The sequence below is a fragment of the Saimiri boliviensis genome, chromosome 12, assembly GCF_048565385.1.
Source record: "Saimiri boliviensis isolate mSaiBol1 chromosome 12, mSaiBol1.pri, whole genome shotgun sequence".
Taxonomy (NCBI): domain Eukaryota; kingdom Metazoa; phylum Chordata; class Mammalia; order Primates; family Cebidae; genus Saimiri; species Saimiri boliviensis.
The window spans coordinates 95759060-95778571 of record NC_133460.1 but is presented as its reverse complement, the minus strand read 5'-3'; the positions used below and the strand labels follow the sequence as shown (position 1 = coordinate 95778571).

The window sequence follows — 19512 nt, the reverse complement described above, 5'->3', positions numbered from 1 at the left end:
ACAATAGCTCCTGAAAGAAACACTAAACATAGAAAGGAACAACCAGTACCAGCCACTCCAAAAATGTACCAAATGGTAAAGAGCATCGACATAATTAAAAAACTGTGTCAACTAATGGACAAAACAACCAGCTAGCATCAAAATGGCAGGATCAAATTCCCACATAACAACATTAACCTTAAATGTAAATGGGCTAAATGCCCCAGTCAAAAGACACAGACTGGCAAACTGGATAAAAAGTCAAAACCCATGGTGTTCTCTGTGTTTCCTGGTGTGCTATATCCAGGAAACCCATCTCACAAAAGACATAGACTGGCAAACTGGATAAAAAGTCAAAATCCATGTGGTGTTCTCTGTGTTTCCTGGTGTACTATATCCAGGAAACCCATCTCACATGCGAGGATACACATAGGCTCAAAATAAAGGGATGGATGAAGATTTACCAAGCAAATGGAGAGCAAAAAAAAAAAAAACAGAGTTGCAATCCTAGTCTCTGATAAAACAGAGTTTAAACCAACAAAGATCAAAAGAGATGAAGAAGGGTATTCCATAATGGTAAAAGGATCAATGCACAAGAAGAACTAATGATCCTAAATATATACACATCCAGTACAGGAGCACCTAGATACATAAAGCAAGTTCTTAATGACTTACAAAGAGACTTAGACTCTCACACAGTAACAGTGGGAGAATTTAATACCCTGCTGTCAATATTAGACAGATCAATGAGACAGAAAATTAACAAGGATATCCAGGACTTGAACTCAGAAAACACCCTTCAAAAAATTAATAAATCCAGGATCTGGTTTTCTGAAAAGATCAACAAAATAGACTACTAGCCATAAATAAAAAAGAAAAGAGAGAAGAATCAAACAGATACAATAAAAAATGATAAAGGGGATATCACCACCAAATTCCACAGAAATACAAACTACTACCAGAGATTACTACAAACAACTTTATGCACATAAACCAGTAAACCTGGAAGAAATAGATAAATTCCTAGACACTTGCACCCTCCCAAGCCTAAACCAGGAAAAAGTTGAAACCCTGAATAGAACAATGACAAGGGCTGAGTTGAGGCAGCAATTAATTACCTACCAACCAAAAAAGGCTCAGGTCCAGATGGGTTCACAGCTGAATTCTACCAGACACACAAAGAGGAGCTGGTATCACTGCTTCTGAAACTATTCCAAACAATCGAAAATGAGAGAATCCTTCCCAAATCGTTTTATGAGACCAACATCATCCTGATACCAAAACCCAGCAGAGACTCAACAAGAGAAGAAAACTTCAGGCCAGTACCCATGATGAACATAGATGCAAAAATCTTCAATAAAATACTGGCAAACCGATTGCAGCAGCACATCAAAAAGCTTATCCTTCATGATCAAGTAGGCTTTATCCTGGGGATGCAAGACTGGTTCAACATATGCAAGTCTGTAAACGTAGTTCACCACATTAAAGGTACCAAAGTAAAAAACCACATGATTATCTCAATAGATGCAGAGGTCTTTGACAAAATTCAACAGTTCTTTATGCTAAAAACTCTCAATAAACTAGGTATCAACAGAATGTATCTCAAAAATAAAAGCTATTTATGACAAACTCACAGCCAATATCATACTGAATGGACAAAAACTGGAAGCATTTCCTTTGAAATCTGGCACTCGACCAGGATGCCCTCTCTCAGCACTCCTATTCAGTATAGTATTGCAAGTTCTAGCCAGAGCAATCAGTCAAGAAAAAGAAATAAAGCGTATTCAGTTAGGAAAGGAGGAAGTCAAATTGTCTCTATTTGCAGATGACATGATTGTACATTTAGAAGACCCCATCATCTCAGCCCAAAAACCCCTTAAAATGATAAGCAACTTCAGCAAAGTCTCAGGATACAAAATCAATGTGCAGAAATCACAAGCACTCCTATACACCAGACTTAAAGAAAGCCAAATCAAGAATGGACTGCCATTCACATTTGCTGCAAAGAGAATAAAATACCTAGGAACACAACTAACAAAGGAGGTAAAGGACCTCTTCAAGGAGAACTACAAACTACTGCTCAAGGAAATAAGAGAGGACACAAACAGATGGAAAAACATTTCATGCTCATGTCTAGGAAGAATCACTATTGTGAAATTGGCCATACCAACCAAAGTAATTTATAGATTCAATGCTATTCCTATCAAAGTACCTATGACCCTCTTCACAGAACTGAAAAAAGCCACCTTAAACTTCATATAGAACCAAAAGAGAGCCCACATAGCCAAGTCAATTCTAAGCAAAAAGAACAAAGCTGGAGGCATCACGCTACCTGACTTTAAACTATACTACAAGGCTACAGTAATCAAAACAGCATGATACTGGTATCAAAACAGAGATATAGACCAATGGAACAGAACAAAGGCCTCGAAGGCAACACCACACATCTACAACCATCTGACCTTTGATAAACATGACAAAAACAAGCAATTGGGAAACGATTCCCTGTTTAATAAATGGTGTTGGGAAAAATAGCTAGCCATGTGCAGAAAGCAGAAACTGGACCCTTTCCTGACACCTTACACTAAAATTAACTCCAGGTGGATTAAAGACTTAAACATAAGACCTAACACCATAAAAACCTTAGATGAAAACCTAGGCAAAACCATGCAGGACATAGGCGTAGGCAAAGACTTCATGACTAAAACACCAAAAGCATTTGCAACAAAAGCCAAAATAGACAAATGGGACCTAATCAAACTCCACAGCTTCTGCACAGCAAAAGAAACAGTCATTAGAGTGAACTGGCAACCAACAGAATGGGAAAAAATTTTTGCAATCTACCCATCTGACAAAGGGCTTATTTCCAGAAGCTACAAAGAACTAAAACAGATTTACAAAAAAAGAACAAACAAACTCATTCAAAAGTGGACAAAGGATATGAACAGACACTTTTCAAAAGAAAACATATATGAGGGAGGCCAACAAAAATATGAAAAAATATTAATCATCACTGGTCATTAGAGAAATGCAAATCAAAACCACATTGAGATACCATCTCATACTAGTTAGAATGGCGATCATTAAAAAATCTGGAGAAGATGCTGGAGAGGATGTGGAGAAATAAGAACAGCTTTACACTGTTGGTGTGAGTGTAAATTAGTTCAATTTAGTTCAACCATTGTGGAAGACAGTGTTGCAATTCCTCAAGGACCTATAAATAGAAATTCCATTTGACCCAGCAATCCCATTACTGGGTATACATCCAAAGGATTATAAATCATTTTATTAAAAAGACACATGCACACATATGTTCATTGTGGCACTGTTTACAATAGCAAAGACCTGGAACCAACCCAAATACCCATCGATGATAGACTGGACGGGGAAAATGTGGCACATATACACCATGGAATATTATGCAGCCATAAAAAACAATGAGTTCGTTTCCTTTGTAGGGACATAGATGAATCTGGAAACCATCATTCTCAGCGAACTGACACAAGAACAGAAAATCAAACACTGCATGTTCTCACTCAAAGGTGGGTGTTGAACAGTGAGAACACATGGACACAGGGAGGGGAGCATCACACACTGGGGTCTGTTGCAGGGTGCTAGGAGAGGGACAGTGGGGAGTAGGGAGTTGGGGAGGGATAACATGGGGAGAAATGCCAGATATAGGCGATGGGGATGGAGGCAGCAAACCACATTGCCATGTATGTACCTATGCAACAATCTTGCATATTCTTCACATGTACCCCAGAAGCTAAAGTGCAATAAAATATATATACAAATTTAAAAAATTAATTTAAAAGAAAAGCTCAGCCAATTAGGATTCAGCAATGCAAGACTGTGCTATTCACATATGTGGGGTTGTTATCAGCTGAAAATGGCTTATATAGTTCCCAACAGTGTCTACTCCAGTTGATGTTCTGAGTTCCTAAAGCCAATATAAACAAAGTACATTACCCATGATCAGCGTCTAATAATAAAATAATATGATTATACCTGTTGCTCATATATCTATGACTGGGAGACCGCGTGACAAGGGCAGACAATTAAATCAGGATATGCAATAAGTTAATCCAGGGAGACGCTGGAAAAATGAAATTTTGCCTCATCTATGATTGTCATCGGGGCCGTGTGAGTCACTCCAAAGTACCTCTAGCTATAGAAACCTCAGGAAATATGCCTTTCAGCTGTCTTGTCCCTTCGTACTGTTTCTCATGGGCTGTGTCTCTTCTGCTCCCGCTCCCCTCATACCTTTTGAATGATTCTGATGCTTGTGAACACTCACCACAAGTCGAATGCTGAGCTGAACCCTCTCTGTACGTCTCTTTGATATCTGTCCAGTGATACTGAAAGGTAGAGACTATTATAACACTTGTTCAAATGTGAGAAAAACCCAGGCTTAAGATTTCTAAGCATCTAACATAACCAGTAAGTGACAAATGTGGAATTCAAGACTAGGCTTTTAGATGTCACACACTGATTTCTTAAGCACCATCACACAGTGCCTGAGTGCATTACTCAGGGCCCTCCAGAGAAAAGAACCAATAGAAGATATATAGATAAGAGGAGATTATAGATTTATTATAGGCTCACAAGATTATGAAGGCCAAGAAGTCCCACAATCTGCTACTTGCAAGCTGGAGTGCCAGGAAAGCCTGTGGCATACTTCAGTTCATGTCCAAAGGGTTGGCAACCAGAGAAGCCAATGGTTTAAGTCCAAGAGTCCAAAGGCTGTAGGACGAGGAGCTCCTATGTCCCAGAACAGGAGATTAATGACTCAGGTCAAGAAAGTGAGGGGGTGGGTGGGCGAGGGATAATTTGCCTTTCCTTCACCTTTTTGTTCTGTCCAACCTCTCAATGGATTGGTTGATGCCCATGCACAGCAGCACTGAGGCAGACCTTCACTCATTCTACTGATTCATATGCTAATCTCTTTTGAAAACATCTTCACAGACACTCAGAAAAAAATGTTTTACCACCCATGTGAGTATCCCTTCGCCCAGGCGAGTTGACACATAAAATTAACCATCACACTGAGCATCTTGATTTCTCCCTGGTCACAAAGAAATTGGAGACTTGATGAGGAAATAAGATTTAGAAAGGTAATAGTACCGCCAGATGCAATGGCTCACACCTGTAATCCTAGCACTTTGGGAGTTCAAGGCAGGCAATTCATGAGGTCAAGAGATCAACACCATCCTGGCCAACATGGTGAAGCTCCATCTCTACTAAAAATACAAAAATTAGCTGGGCCTGGTGGCACGTGCCTGTAGTCCCAGCTACTCAGGAGGCTGAGGCAGGAGAATCACTTGAACCTTGGAGGCAGAGGTTGCAGTGAGCCGAGATCACACTACTGCACTCCAGCCTAGTGACAGAGCAAGACTCCCTCTCAAAAAAATAAAAAATAAAAAAATAAGCAGCAGTGTCTGTGTCCCATTTATCTCAGAGTCATCAGTATAGAAGAGCACAGCATCACAAGGCAGGTGCTTCATAAATGTTTGCTGACTGAGAGGGAGGGGAGAAAAGGAGAGATAAAGTGACGAAGGAAGCAACAACAGTTCCCCTGGCAGGAGACTGTGGAACATTCTAGAAGCCATCAGGACTCAAAAATCCACCAGGGTGGAGAGTCACAGACAGTTCCCTCTCACCTAAACATTGGAACATAAAAGCTGAATTTAGGTTTCAGAGATGGCAGGAGCTATTCAATTCCTGTCTTTGTCCAGATTTTATGTTTTGTTGATCATGGGTTTTCTTGTTGAGTTTTTAAAATACTGCATTAAAATACTATTTATCCTGCCTACTGAGTCTTGGTTACAACCTCACATTTCCCTCCTAAAGTGAGTGTGCCCCTCTTCTCACCCTAGTCCCCGTGCTGTTTTCACACTTGAAGCAAGAGACACATTCAGGACACAGCAATCATGTGAGTGCAAACAACATACTCTTAGCTCACAGCCACAGTTCATGCCGCACAACATCAAGCCCCAACATCCCTGAGCAGCGGAAACACATTTGCTGGCAACGACTCACCAGACTTGAAGAATGTTTTGGTGTTTAATTAACTTCCAAGAACACCTGTTTCATCAGCTTATAAATTCCAACTGAATTTTAAGCGACTTCTGTTTGGCATGCAGAGTTTTTATTTTCTAGGCTGTAACCACAGCAACATTTTTTTCCCTGAATATCTGTCCTTCGCTCCTGCCACACACAACTCATCCCCTTCCCCTGCCTTTTGTGGGCATGCAGAGCTCTTCACTGCCTTTTCAAACTACTGATTTAGCTCTCTGGCTGTCAAAATAGCAACACGATAACACAATGTATTGTTTTTGCTTTTCTTGACAATTCACCTCAAGTTTGCACATTTGTACAAGAGAGTACAGTGTGATAAACTGAACTTCCATCACTAGCTAAAACCTATGCACTGAAATAGCTGCCATTTTTTAAGCATTTCTAAGCCACATGCAGAGCCCTAGACCAAGTGCTTCACATTTGTTTACTCTTTCTGAGCAGCAGTTGCCTGCACTGTGGACTGAGGGGATACCCTCACCGGACAGCAAAGCCAAATGAGTTATGCAACTTTCCCTGGACTCCCACAACTAGTGAAAAGTACAGTAGAGACTGGAAACCAAGGCTGGGCACGGTGGCTCACACCTGTAATCCCAGCACTTTGGGAGGCCAAGGCAGATAGATCACAAGGTCAGGAGTTCAAGACCAGCCTGGCCAATATGGTGAAATCCTGTCCCTACTAAAAATACAAAAATTAGCTGGATGTGGTAGCACGTGCCTGTAGTCCCAGCTGCTCGGGAGGCTGAGGCAGAAGAACCACTTTAACCTAGAAGGCAGAGGTTTCAGTGAGCTGAGATCACATCCCTGCACTTCAGCCTGGGCAAAAGAGCAAAACTTCACCTTAGATTGAGAGAGAGAGAGAGAGAGAGAGAGAGAGAGAGAGAGAGAGAGAGAGAGATTGGGAGCCAAGCCTTTCGGACTCCTAAATCTTCCTTGCCTCACCAACTAAGATCTGATTCTAGGACTCCAAAACAACTCTATTAAGGATTATCTGGGAATATAGCAACAAACAAATGTCAAACATGACAGTAGTCAGGTGAAAACATTAACGAATACCATCACCTACATGAAGGTTTGATTGGGAGGTCAGGAGGGGCATTGGTAAATAGTTCTCCCCAAACTAAGATTAAACCCAGACATGCGTGAGGAGAGATTATAAGACAGTAATGACAAAAGATCTGGAGTCAACTACAGTCTACACTGACTGGCCTAACTTCTCTGTGCCTCAGTTTCTTCTGTTAGAAAATGGAAATAATACTTTTTAATTCACAGGCCTTATGTATGAGTAACAGGAATTAATGTAAAATCTTTACCCAGAAACCTGATGTATAGTAAAAGCTCAATGAATGTTGTAATTATTATGTACTCTTACAATACTTTTGCCAGACTATTCCCAATTTACTTGCCACCATCTCCAAGATACTTGTCAAACACCGGGGTGCTTGGGCAGTCATCTTTCATGCCCACCATGTACTTTTCCTTTTTTCTTTTTACTAATTTTTACTTTTATTTTAGCAATTTAGGGTGTACAGGTGGTTTCTGGTTACATGGATAAGTTCTTTTGTGGTGATTTCTGAGAGTTTAGTGCACTCATCCCCAAGCAATGTACACCATACCCAATATATATTGTCTTTTTATCCCTCACCCCACTCCCAACTTTTCCTGAGTCCCCACAGTCCATTATATCATTCTTATACCTTTGCATCTTCATGGCTTGGCTCCCACTTATATGTGAGAGCATACACTACTGGTTTTTCCATTCCTGAGTTGTTTCACTTAGAATAATGGCCTGCAGCTCCATCCAAGTTGCTGTGAAAGACATTATTTCTTTTTATGTCAATAGTCCATCCACCATGTACTTTTTTCATCTGCATCAGCTTGCCTTTCCTCACACTATCAGGTGTTCCAGGTGTGTCCTCTCCTAACCCAACTTTGAGGTTATTCTTGAGCTTGTCTTTGCTGTCAGACCTTCCCTGACTATACCAGGCCTCAGTGATCTCCCTCTCCTCTGCACTCCTTCCCACACTTGCTGCCTTTCCCATTCATGTGACAGATCCAAAAGCCACCTTGCCTTGGCTATCCTATGATGGAGACACACTCTGGACCATCCCATGGCCTGTGCTCAGTGCACATCTCATCCCTACCCATTCCTGATGCTCATTCATTCATTCATCCCCCAAATATCACTCATGTACTTTGTGCTAGAACCTGAGGGTACACATAGCAATGAACGAAGCAGATATAGAACCTGTCCTCATGATCTTCAGAGCTCAGTGAAGAAGATAATAAACAGGTTACTGGAGAATTAAATATACAATTATATACTGTAACAAATGCAATGAAGAACAAAAAGAGTAAACTATTTGGGATTGGTAAGTACTCTCTCCCTCAACATCAATATAAAACTGAGAGCTTAGCCCCTCTGTCCGGTGATCACTTTATCTGGCACATCATAAGCTATCATCGCTAAGCATAAAATCCTCCTTTACACGAGGATAGGAAAAAGCCAAAAAAGTCTTCATTTCTCTTTTCTTTGGCAAAGTCATGGCTTGTTACATGGCACAGAAGTTCTGGGCCCAGGCTCCAAGGGTTTATTTGTCTGGCACTTGCCTTTGGTTTGTGCCTGTGCCTCAGGGAGGAAGCAGCTTATTTCAAATTCTAGCTGGTCCTCCAGAAAAGAACAGCCTCAGATTCTCTTCACTAATTTCCAAACAAAAGCAGTGGTAGGGTTTTTGAAAACCAAAAACTAAGAGAGTTGTGAAACATAAGATACTGTAAGCAGAAAATGATAGCTAAGGCTCAAGCCTGGGTCCAACCTAGCAGGCATCTGGTGAATTACAAGTTCTAAATCTGAATGGAGTTTTTTGTGTGCTTGCAGAGGATCTTGAAATTTGTTTTTTTATTCCAATCAGAGAACTCTCTAAAGGGATTTGGGGTAAGCCTGGCAATTCCTACTTTTCTTTTCAGGGTGGAAGGCAGCCCACTTTCCTGCACCTTTACTCTTAAGTCTAACTTGCCATCCACTTACTCATTCTGGTCACTTTCCTTGAGATGGTCATCACTATGTACATGGAGACCCAGCTGACCCTCCACCAAAATGGCAGCCCTGTTAATTCTGCAGAATGCTCATGTCCCAAACAGCCTGCTGGCCTACAGCGATTCCTGCTATGGTCAGTTTCACCTGCAGACCCCTCATCTCTTTCTAGCCCTCCCATCCCTGCAAAGCAAGTCAAGCTCCTGGTCACAGCTGTGAGGTGTCCATGAGAGAACCTGGTCTTTGAAATCAGACAGATTGGGGTCCAATTCCCAGTGACCCTATTACTGGCTAAACTTCATCTTATCCATCTGCAAATACAGGATTTCATAAACTTAGAAAATAGAGGAAAAGTATTTTTATGATTTCACACTTTGAAGACATCCTTAGTAACTATACATGTATAATGGGAAACTGGTCCCTTTCCCACTATTAATAATGTGTATCACATGCAAGATAGTCTTAATTGTAGCTCTGTCTTTCTATGCAAATATATACATACAGTCATTAAGGATGTCTTCAAAGTGTGAAATTACATAATTTATATAATATATAAACATTTATATATAATGTATATATTATAAACATTTATATATAACGTATATATAAATATATAAACATTTGTGTGTGTGTGTGTGTGTGTGTGTGTGTGTGTGTGTGTGTGTAATCACTATAGGATGTCCATTATACCTAGACTTCCAGACTTAATGGACATCCTATAGTGATGACGACACTAAGCCCACAGGATTACCCTGAGGATGAAAGCAGTTAATAAATGTCAAGTGCCTGAATTCCTGCCTGGCCCATAGAAAAGGCTCAGAAAGTACTGGGTCCCCTCTCTCTCTAGCCCAAACTGGTCCCTTTCCCACTATTATAACATACATGACATGCTGGATTGTCTTGATGATAGCACTCTGCCTTTCTATTCAACTTTACATCAGAAAAATCCGTTTGTTTGGTTGTGGGGGGACAAAATCAGGATTGGCTGTTGTCATTATCACATTGTCATCCGGATTCCCAAGGAGTTTGGGATTTTTACAAAAGTATGTCTTGACAGTTGCAACTATCTCATGCTAAAATTAAGAGGTAAAGATGTTTATTATGTAGGAGCCCAAATTTCTGGCAACAACCCGTACCTTTTCTATTAGGAGAAACAAGTGGGTCTATATATGACTTGGAGTCTCTGCAAAGGTTTGGTTTAGATCATCTGCAACCACATGAGAAGGTACATTTTCCAAGCCCAAGAATTTATCAGCATCACCTACATCTGCAAACCTGTCATTTATTTATGCTGTACATTACTTTGAAAAAAAAAAAGTAACAATCCTGCTTTTTAACCAAATGTTTTATTTGACTGCAGGCTGTGGGATGAATTAATGTGACAAAGGGGGTTACTGGAGAAAGCCTATTATAAAAGTGCGGTAATAATTGCTTTCCAGAGGAAGTAACTAAATACATTCCAGTCTTGTTGAAGAGTACACATGTGATGAAATATACATATGATTTCAATGGAAGAATTGTTTGCATTTGGTTAGGTTTTTTAACAACAATTTAGCTCAGCTTCCCCCATAATAAAAAGCTTATAGACTATTTCAGTGTTTTGCATCCCAAAGAAAAGATGCATTTACATCTGCGCATAAGTTTGTCTATATGTGCATGTGCTGCCCACACTGTTCCATTTTAAACCTCTACTTTTCTCTGCTTGGGACCAAGATAAATCACCAGGTGATGGCTTCTAGGCACAGGGATGGGAACATAACACTTACTTCACAGACTTTAGCAAGTCCTCTAGGAAGCTGCCTTGCAGGGCAAGCCCCAGAAACATTCTACCACCATCCTCTAAGGTTAACCTTCTCAGGCTCAGGGAAGACCCAACAAAATAGCAAAGGTCATCCAATTCTGTCCCCAGCAACCCCTACCAAAATTCTGCAACTGACTTCCACAGGACAGAATAGCTAGATCAGTGTTTTTCAAATGTGTTCATGCCAGGACTCTTTTTGATTCATTATCTCATAGGATTGCAGTAATGCCTCATTTTACTGCTATCTACCATATCATCGTTGCAGATAATGTTTTGTTTGTTTGTTTGCTTTTTACAAACTGAAGGTTTGTGCTACTCTGGGTTGAACTAGTCCAGTGGTGCCATTTTTCCAATAGCATGTGCTCACTTGCTGTCTCTGTGTCACATTTTGATAATTCTTACAATATTTCAAACATTTTAATTATTGTATCTGTTATGATCTGTGATCAGTGAGTTTTGATGTTAGTATTGTAATTGTTCGGGGGCACAACAAATTACTTCATATGAGATAGCAACTTAATCAATAAATGTGTGTGTTCTGACAGTCTGACCATGCACCCATCTGTCTCCCTCCCTTTGGGCCTCCCTATTCCCTGAAACTAAACATTGAAATTAGGCTGATTACTAACCCTACAATGGCCTGTAAGTGTGCAAGTGAAAGGAAGTATCACACGTCTCTCCCTTTAAATCAAAAGCTATAAATAATTCAGTCTAATGAGGAAGGCATGTCAAAAGTCAAGCTTGGGAACCGTTGCTTCAAGTGTGCCTTATCTAAGAGGATAATGTGGAAGACAAAGAGGGGACATCCAAATAAATTCTACCTCCCATCATTTGGCTACCTTGATTGGCTCCAGATTTTTTACCAGAGGGCAGAAGCATTGAGAACTCATAGGACACCCTTAGTGAGCATGGCCTGAGTCAAAAGCTAGACCTCTTGTGCCAAACTGTCAGCCAAGTTGTGAAGGCAAAGGAAAAATTTATTGAAGGAAATTAAAAGTACCGTGCCAGTGAATATACAAATGATGAGAAAGTCAAACAGCCTTATTGCAGATAAAGTTTTATATTTTAATTGTTAGAGTTTCACATTTCTTCAAGCCAAAGCCTGATCCAGAGTAAGACCCTAACTCTCTAATTCTATGAAGACTGAGAGAGATGAGGAAGCTTCAGAAGAAAAGTTGGAAGCTAGTAGAGGTTGGTTAATAGAATTAAAGGAAAGAAGCCATCTTCATACCATAGAAGTACAAGGTGAAGCAGCAGGTGCTGATACAGAAGCTGCAGCAAGTTATTCAGAAGATCTAGCTAAGATAATTTATAAAGGTAGCTACACAAAACAGATGTTCAATGTAGACAAAACAACCTTCTCTCAGAAGAAGATGCCATCTAGGACTTTCCTAGTTCGAGAGAAGTCAAGGCCTGGCTTCAAATATCCAAAGACAAGCTCACTCTCTTGTTACAGGCTAATGCAGCTGGTGACATAAAGGTGAAGCCAAAGTTCATTTACCATTTCAAAACTCCTAAGGCCCATGAGAATTATGCTAAATCTACTCTGTCTGTTCTTCATAAATGGAACAACAAAGCCTGATGAAAATGCATCTGTTTACAACATGGTGTACTAGATATTTTAAGTCCATTATTGAGACCTACTCCTCGCAGAATAAAAGATACCTTTCAAAATATTACTGCTCACTGACAATGCACCTGGTCACCCAAGAGCTCTGATGGAGACATACAAGGAAATTAATGTTGTTTTCATGCCTGCTAACACAATATCTATTCTCCAATTAGTGAATCAAAGAGTAATTTTTTACTTTCAAGTTTTATTATTTTAAAAATGCATTTTGTAAGGCTATCACAGCAATAGACAGTGTTTCCTATGATGGATTTGGAAAAAGTAAATTGCAAACCATCTGAAAAGGATTCACTATTGTAGATTCCTTTTTAAAACTATTCATTATTCACAAGAGGAATCAAAATATCAACATTACCAGAAGTTTAGAAGAAGTTGATTTCAATCCTCATGGGTGACTTTGAGGGATTCAAGACTTCAGTGGAGGAGGTAACCTCAGATGTGGTGGAAAGAGAAAGAGAACTGGAATTAGAAGTGGGGCCTGTGGATGTGACTGACTTGCTGCAATCCTGTGATCAACCTTGAAAGAATGAGGAGTTGCTTCTTATGAATGAGCAAATAAAGTGATTTCTTGAGATGGGATTTACTCCTAGTGAAGATGCCTTGAACATTCTCAAAATTACCACAAAGAATTTAGAATATTATATAAATTTAATTAACAAAGCTGCGGCAGGGTTTGAGAGGACAGGCTTTAATTTTGAAAGAAGTTTTACTGTGGGTCAAATGCTATCAAATAGCATCATATGCTACAGAGAAATATTTTGTGGAATGAAGAGTCAATCCATGCAGCAAACATCACCATGATCTTCTTTTCGGGAAATTGTGGGAGCCATCTCAGCCTTCAACCACCACCACCAGTCAGCAGTTACCAACATTGAGGAAAGACCTTCCACCAGCAAAAGGATTATTGACTCTAATGCTCAGATGATTGCTAGCATGTTTTAGCAGTATTTTTAAACTAATGTCTATATGTTAATTTACAAATAATGCTATTACACACTTAATAGACTACAGTATCATGTAAAAATAACTTTTATATGTACTGGGAAAGCAAAAAATGTGTGACTTTCTTTTTTGCAATATTCGCTGTATTGCAGTGTTCTGGAATGGAACCCACAGTACCTCTGAGGTATGCCTGTAATATTTTATGGATTGCAGCTTAAGAATCATTGCTTCAAGTGTGCTTTGTCTGAGAGGATAATGTAGAAGAGAAAGGGGGCCATCCAAACACATTCTTACCTCCCATCATTTAGCAAACTTGATTGGCTCCAGATGTTTTACCAGAGGGCAGAAGCATTGAGAGGTCATAGGGATTAAGCAAGCTCCACTCTGGAATTCAAAACCTCTAGAAAATAACTCCAGGATCAAATGGCCTCCCAGAGGTAGAGACTGGAAGATACCCTTATTTGGGGTACCCATAGCTGGGGAGCACTATCAACAATAGTAGATGCCCAAACATGTGTTGCGTTCCTTGAGAGTTGATAACAGGCCAAGGTGAATCACTAAATCTGTGTTTCTGCCCATTCCTGGAGGGACAGCCTTAGCACTGGGGAAACCTTCTCAGGATATCAGAGACAGAAACCCGACACCTTTCTGACCCTTAGGGAATTAAATGGTAAAATGTCAAGTAAGGGCTTAGCTTCTTTCCATAGGGTTCTCCTAGGCCAGCTACCCTGTGCTCCAACTCCTCTGGCTTTTGCATTAATTCTCAAGTTAACTCAAATTATGATCATGTTTCCCTGGGCCACAAACTTCAGGAACCATAACTGAAGGCTAGGACTTCCCAAAACTTAAGCCAGTTGAGTTAATTTGTCCCTTCCTTACCCCTTCAGGGACAGAATCATTGCTAAATGTAGTCTCAGGGCACTGCCATTCAATTAGGAGCCATACTAACTGATAAAACTAGCCAGTTCACCCAGATAAAACTAGCTGAGTTAGCAAGTGCACTTAACAAAATACATTTGCCAAACTTGAGGTCTATGTGGATAAAAGGGAACACTTAGACACTGTGGGTGGGAATGTAAATTAGTTCAGCCACTATGGAAATCAGTTTGGAGACTGCTAAAATAACTTAAAACAAAACTACCATTTAACCCAGCAATTCCATTACTGGGTACATATTCAAGGGAAGACAAATCATTTTTACCAAAAGGACACAGGCATTTGTACGTTCATCACAGCCCTAGTCACAATAACAAAGACATGGAATCAACCTGGTTGCTCATCAATGGTGGATTGGATAAAGTAAATGTGGCACATATACACCATGTAATACTATGCAGCCATAAAAAGAACAAAATTGTGTTCTTTGCAGCAACATGAATGCAGCTAGAGGCCATTGTCCCAGCAAACTAAAAATTAATAGTGCATGTACTCACTCACAGATGAGAGCTGATCATTGGGTATCCATGAACATAAAAATGGTAGCCACAGACACTGGGAACTGCTAGAAGAGGTAGGTAGAGAGGAGGACAAGACTTGAAAACTAATTACTGGGTACTATGCTCACTCCTTGGGTGATGGAATCAATTACACCCCAAACTCCAGCATCATGCAATATACCCACATAACAAAATTGCACATGTACCCACTGAATCTAAAATAAAACTTAAAATTATAAAAATAAATAAATTTAAAGTCTAGAAAATATTCAGTTCTTGCTAAGATTTGAGTAGATGAAAGTAATACATACATCAATGTAAGGGGGGAAAAAGAGATCCCAGTATCAAGGACATTCAGTTAACTGCAATAGCTAAATCTTAGTTTCCTTTATTTTGTTAGGATAAACTAACCCAGGACATAGTCATTTAAGTGATAATTACACAATAACCATGTTAAAAAGTTAAATTTGAGGGTACTTTCTTTGGACAAAGTACTCTGCAAAACCCTCTTCACAGACTATTTTATTTAATTCTCACAGCAACTGAGTGATGTCCATGGTATTTTATCTCCTTCTATAGCTGAAAAACTGAGACTTAGAGAGGTTAAGAGATCTATCCAAGATCACTCAGCTACTAAGTGCTGAAGCTGATACTGGAACTCAAATACGTTTGAATTCAGAGCCTACACTCCGGATCAACACACACAACAAGGGATAGGCTGAGACTTTCTCCTGGAACTGCTGCATTTAGGAGAGACTAAACCAAAATTCTAGTCTCTTTTTCATGCAACTGGTTATTATTATATACCCATTAGGTCCCAAAAACCACCTTGGCTGTTTGATACTCATCATCATTGAATTCCTATAGGAGTGCTTTTATATGGGCCATATTTGCACTTTCTATGCAAATAACTGAGACTCAGAGAGCTTTCCTGCCCCATTTCACCCTATTAGGAAATGGCAAAACCAGCACCCAACCTCAAACCATGTCCCATTCCAAAGCCATGGCTTTCACCTCCAGATTACCTGTCACCATGTCAGAAGTTTCCATTTACAAATGTGGAAAAACTTGAGATGGCTGGGACCATCAGCCATATTGAGAATCATGACTGGCTTCCTCCTGCAAATTTTCAGAGTAATTGCTTGGTGTCTCCGAATTTTGAAAACCAGGCAGCTGGTCGCAAGCAACCAGCAAGTTTACAGCAAAATGCAAACCATCATGCTGAAATTTTTCCAAAGAACATTGGTGGTAAATGTTCTTCAAGTTACAAAAATTTCCACTAGTATTGTCATGGAACACGAAAGTTTTTTTGTAAGTCTGGGCCTCTCTCCAGCTCTTCCTAGGGTTCCTCTTCGGACTCCTTCACTTACGAATTGTTAACTTCTTGAGTTAACTTTTAGATTAAGAGAGCCCTGCAGGAAGCTGTGACGTCAGGTGCCAGTTTTGTTCACAACTAACAGATGTGCACCTTCCCACTCCCCCATCTCCCCACTACCTAATGCACAACGGGTTTGAAACACCTTTCTCCAGTTCCCACTGTTAATAAGACAGTGTAGCTCAGGATCTAAGCTTGGATCCCAAGTGTATGCCTTGCAAAGACTTTGGCTAGTTTTCTAAGAATTTCTTCTCCTCCCTAAGGCTGGCTTCATCTGCCTGCTGGAGAAGAGCCAGCAACTCTCACCACAGCATTCCCAAGGCTTTCATCTCAGAGGACAGCTTCATGATAAAGTCAATCTAGCCCACTTTCCATCCTGTGCATTTGCTATTATTAAATATCCAAGTGGAACTAATGAATGTCTTTTACTTCCCTTGAACATAAAGAGTCTTGAAGAAATCGAACCACCACAGCCTGCCGACTTGAGGGAACTAGTCTGGTCTTTGAGAAAATGAGTCTGTCATTTCCACCCCATCCCCAAAAACAGTTCTCAGTTTCTTGTGCCCACCTAAAAGGATAATAATATCTTCCCCATTACCATGCCAGCAAGAAAAAATGTTTCTTTCCCCAGGAGGCAGAGACACATTTTCTGACTGAGCCTGGAGACAAAAATGCTATAATTTGAATTCATTTTCCTTAAAATATCTTTAAAATATCTGGTATTTGTCCCTGAGTTCTGTGTAGTCAGCAGTTTTCCCAATAAGCTCATTTATTGTTCATGCTGACTAGAACTGGAGTTTATTCCCCAGTTCCATTCTTATCTACCCTGAAAACTTTCAGAGAAATGATCCTAATATCTAGTGGAAGAACAGATTAGAAAAAAAAGGCATGAAAGGCCTGTCCCTAGAACAGAGCTCCATGCAGTTTCCTGAAGAAAGTAACATTGGAGAACACGCCTCAGTGATTTTCCTCAATTTCTTTTCCTGAAGATCCCCAGACAGAGCAAGTCCCTCAGAAAGTTCTGGAGGACGGAGCTTCAAGAATCTGCTTGTAGTACTTCCTCAGCAATTCACAATGGGACCAGGAAGAAAACCCAGTGGAGTGCAGGATGGGGCTAACATACTTTTTGGAGTCAGGAGCAGGGGAAAACTGCGATTGAAGGGGAACAGAAAGGGAGCCACACGAGGGCTCTATGCAAATGTTTAACCTTCAAAACTAGAAAGTGTTAGAGTCCTGAAAGAAACAAAAAATCTGGTGATATGAACTCTAAGGACAAGAAGGAATCATTCTCCATACTCCTTTTCCCAAGCCCCAGCTCACCAACCCAGAACAATGGCATTGCCTTCCCTCAAACCTTGGAAAGTTCTAAAAAGAAGGATGTAACCTCTTGCTCTAATGGATCAGTCAGTTACATCTTACAGTCTGTCCTCCTAGCATCAAAGATCCCAACGAGGTTAATAAATTCTGAAACTGTTTCCATATAAAAGGGTGGCAATTGCTAAGATTGGACCAAGACACTGGAGCTGTCCCTGGTGCTGCCTCAACGGTGACAGCCCAGGCTTATTAATCTGTCCATGGTTCCTGCCATGTCTAACTTTTCAACATTGCTCTTTGAGTTATGTAGTTCCAATTTATGCCTTTATAACCACACTTACTCTTAATACTCACGTGTTCTGCAACACTCCCCAACCTCAGTGGGCTGAACTCCATTGCTTGATTTAAAACCCCTGCCCACAACCTAGCCCACCACTATCACAGATCACTGCCTGCAGTATGAACATGTGAACTTTATCCTTAGAAGAATCTGAGGCCACTGAGGGGTTTTAAGCAGAGGAGTAATGGCAACGTGTCTGATCTCTAGAAAGATCATGCTGACCTCAATGCAAAGAATGGAGAGAAGAAATAAGAAACTAGTTAGAGACTGATGCACTATCCCCAGCAAAATACAATGGACTACATAAAAATAGTGACACGGGAACTAGTAAGAAGACAGTGGTTTCAAGAAATATTTAGGCACTAGAATAAGCAAGATACAGCTAAGGAAGACATAGTTTACCTAGAGAAAAAAAAGAAGCAAATGTCAAAGATTATCCCAATGTTTCTGGATGGACAATAGGTAAAATGTTGCTGCCAAAAACTGAGTTAGAAACACCAGAAAATAAGCAAATTTGAAGGAAAAAGATGTTAAATTCAATTCTGTATTACAGAGTTTGGGAAATTTGTGAAACATCCATCTGGAGATGCTATGTGGACCATTGAATATAGATCTGGAACTCAAGAGACACATCGTAACTCAATATAGTAACTTTGGAGTTGCCAGACATAGGTGGTGATCAAACGCATGTGGCTGAGTGTGACTGCCCCAAATGAGAAGAAATCTAAGAAATAATCTCAATAGATCCAATATTTAAGAAATAATCTAAGAAATAAGACCCAAAATCTAAGAAATAATCTCAATAGACCCCATATATCTAGAATATGGGTCTTCAAAGTGATTAATGAGTAACTGGAAGACAGTAGGTGCAAACAGAAAATTATGTGTCAGGAAAAGTCAAATAAAGAGGATACTTTTCTACAGAGTGGTTCATGATGTCACAGAGCACAGAGATCACATAAGATTAGATTTGAAAAGTGTCTCTAAGTCTTAAGAACAAAGACATCTGAAGCAACCTTTCACTGCAGGGAGTGGATGACAGGAAAGCCAGTTTGGAGCAGATTGAGGAGAAACCAGAGAAGGTGAGAAATTTGAAAACTGAATGGATTCAACTGTTTCAGAAGTTAGGCCGTGAATGGGGAAGGAAAGGCAAGAGGAGTGGGCTGAAGATACTGTAGAGAGTTTTATTTTTGTTGTGAAGATGGAAATGCTTAAATATATTTAAATGCTGGGTGCCTTGAGCCAATTGAGAGAGGTTAAAGATGAGAAAACAAATAACTGGTATATGGAGATTCCTGCAGAAATCAGGGGTAGGGGGAGCTAGGATCCAGAGCACCAGCCTGTCTTCCCTAGAGAGAGAAGTACAGAGGTCAGAAGGGTGCAGATCTGTAAGTGGTGCAGATGAAAGAGTGGCTGGAAGTTAGAGAGTTTCTGCCAACCCTGCATCAGATGCCAACAATAACACACTCGTCCCACCACTTTGTCATCCAACAGAAGAAATAGATTTGTTCTATCAGGAAAACTGGAACATATTGGTGGGTGTTAGGAAGAGGCAGATTTTGAGTCAAGAAAAAAAGAAATTTTCT

General features: G+C 40.1%; 1 long non-coding RNA gene across 2 annotated transcripts in view; it reads right to left on the bottom strand.

The window, feature by feature from the left end:
- The window catches only part of LOC141580731 (uncharacterized), a 307631-nt gene that overhangs the window by 203640 nt on the left and 84479 nt on the right, over positions 1 to 19512 (bottom strand). Inside the window, exon 1 of one of the 2 annotated variants that reach the window (XR_012513024.1) lies at positions 12875 to 13189. The exons of the other annotated variant lie outside the window; for it this stretch is intronic. This is a non-coding gene — a long non-coding RNA (uncharacterized LOC141580731). Of the gene's footprint in view, positions 1 to 12874; positions 13190 to 19512 lie in introns of those variants that run through there. 2 annotated transcript variants of the gene reach the window in all.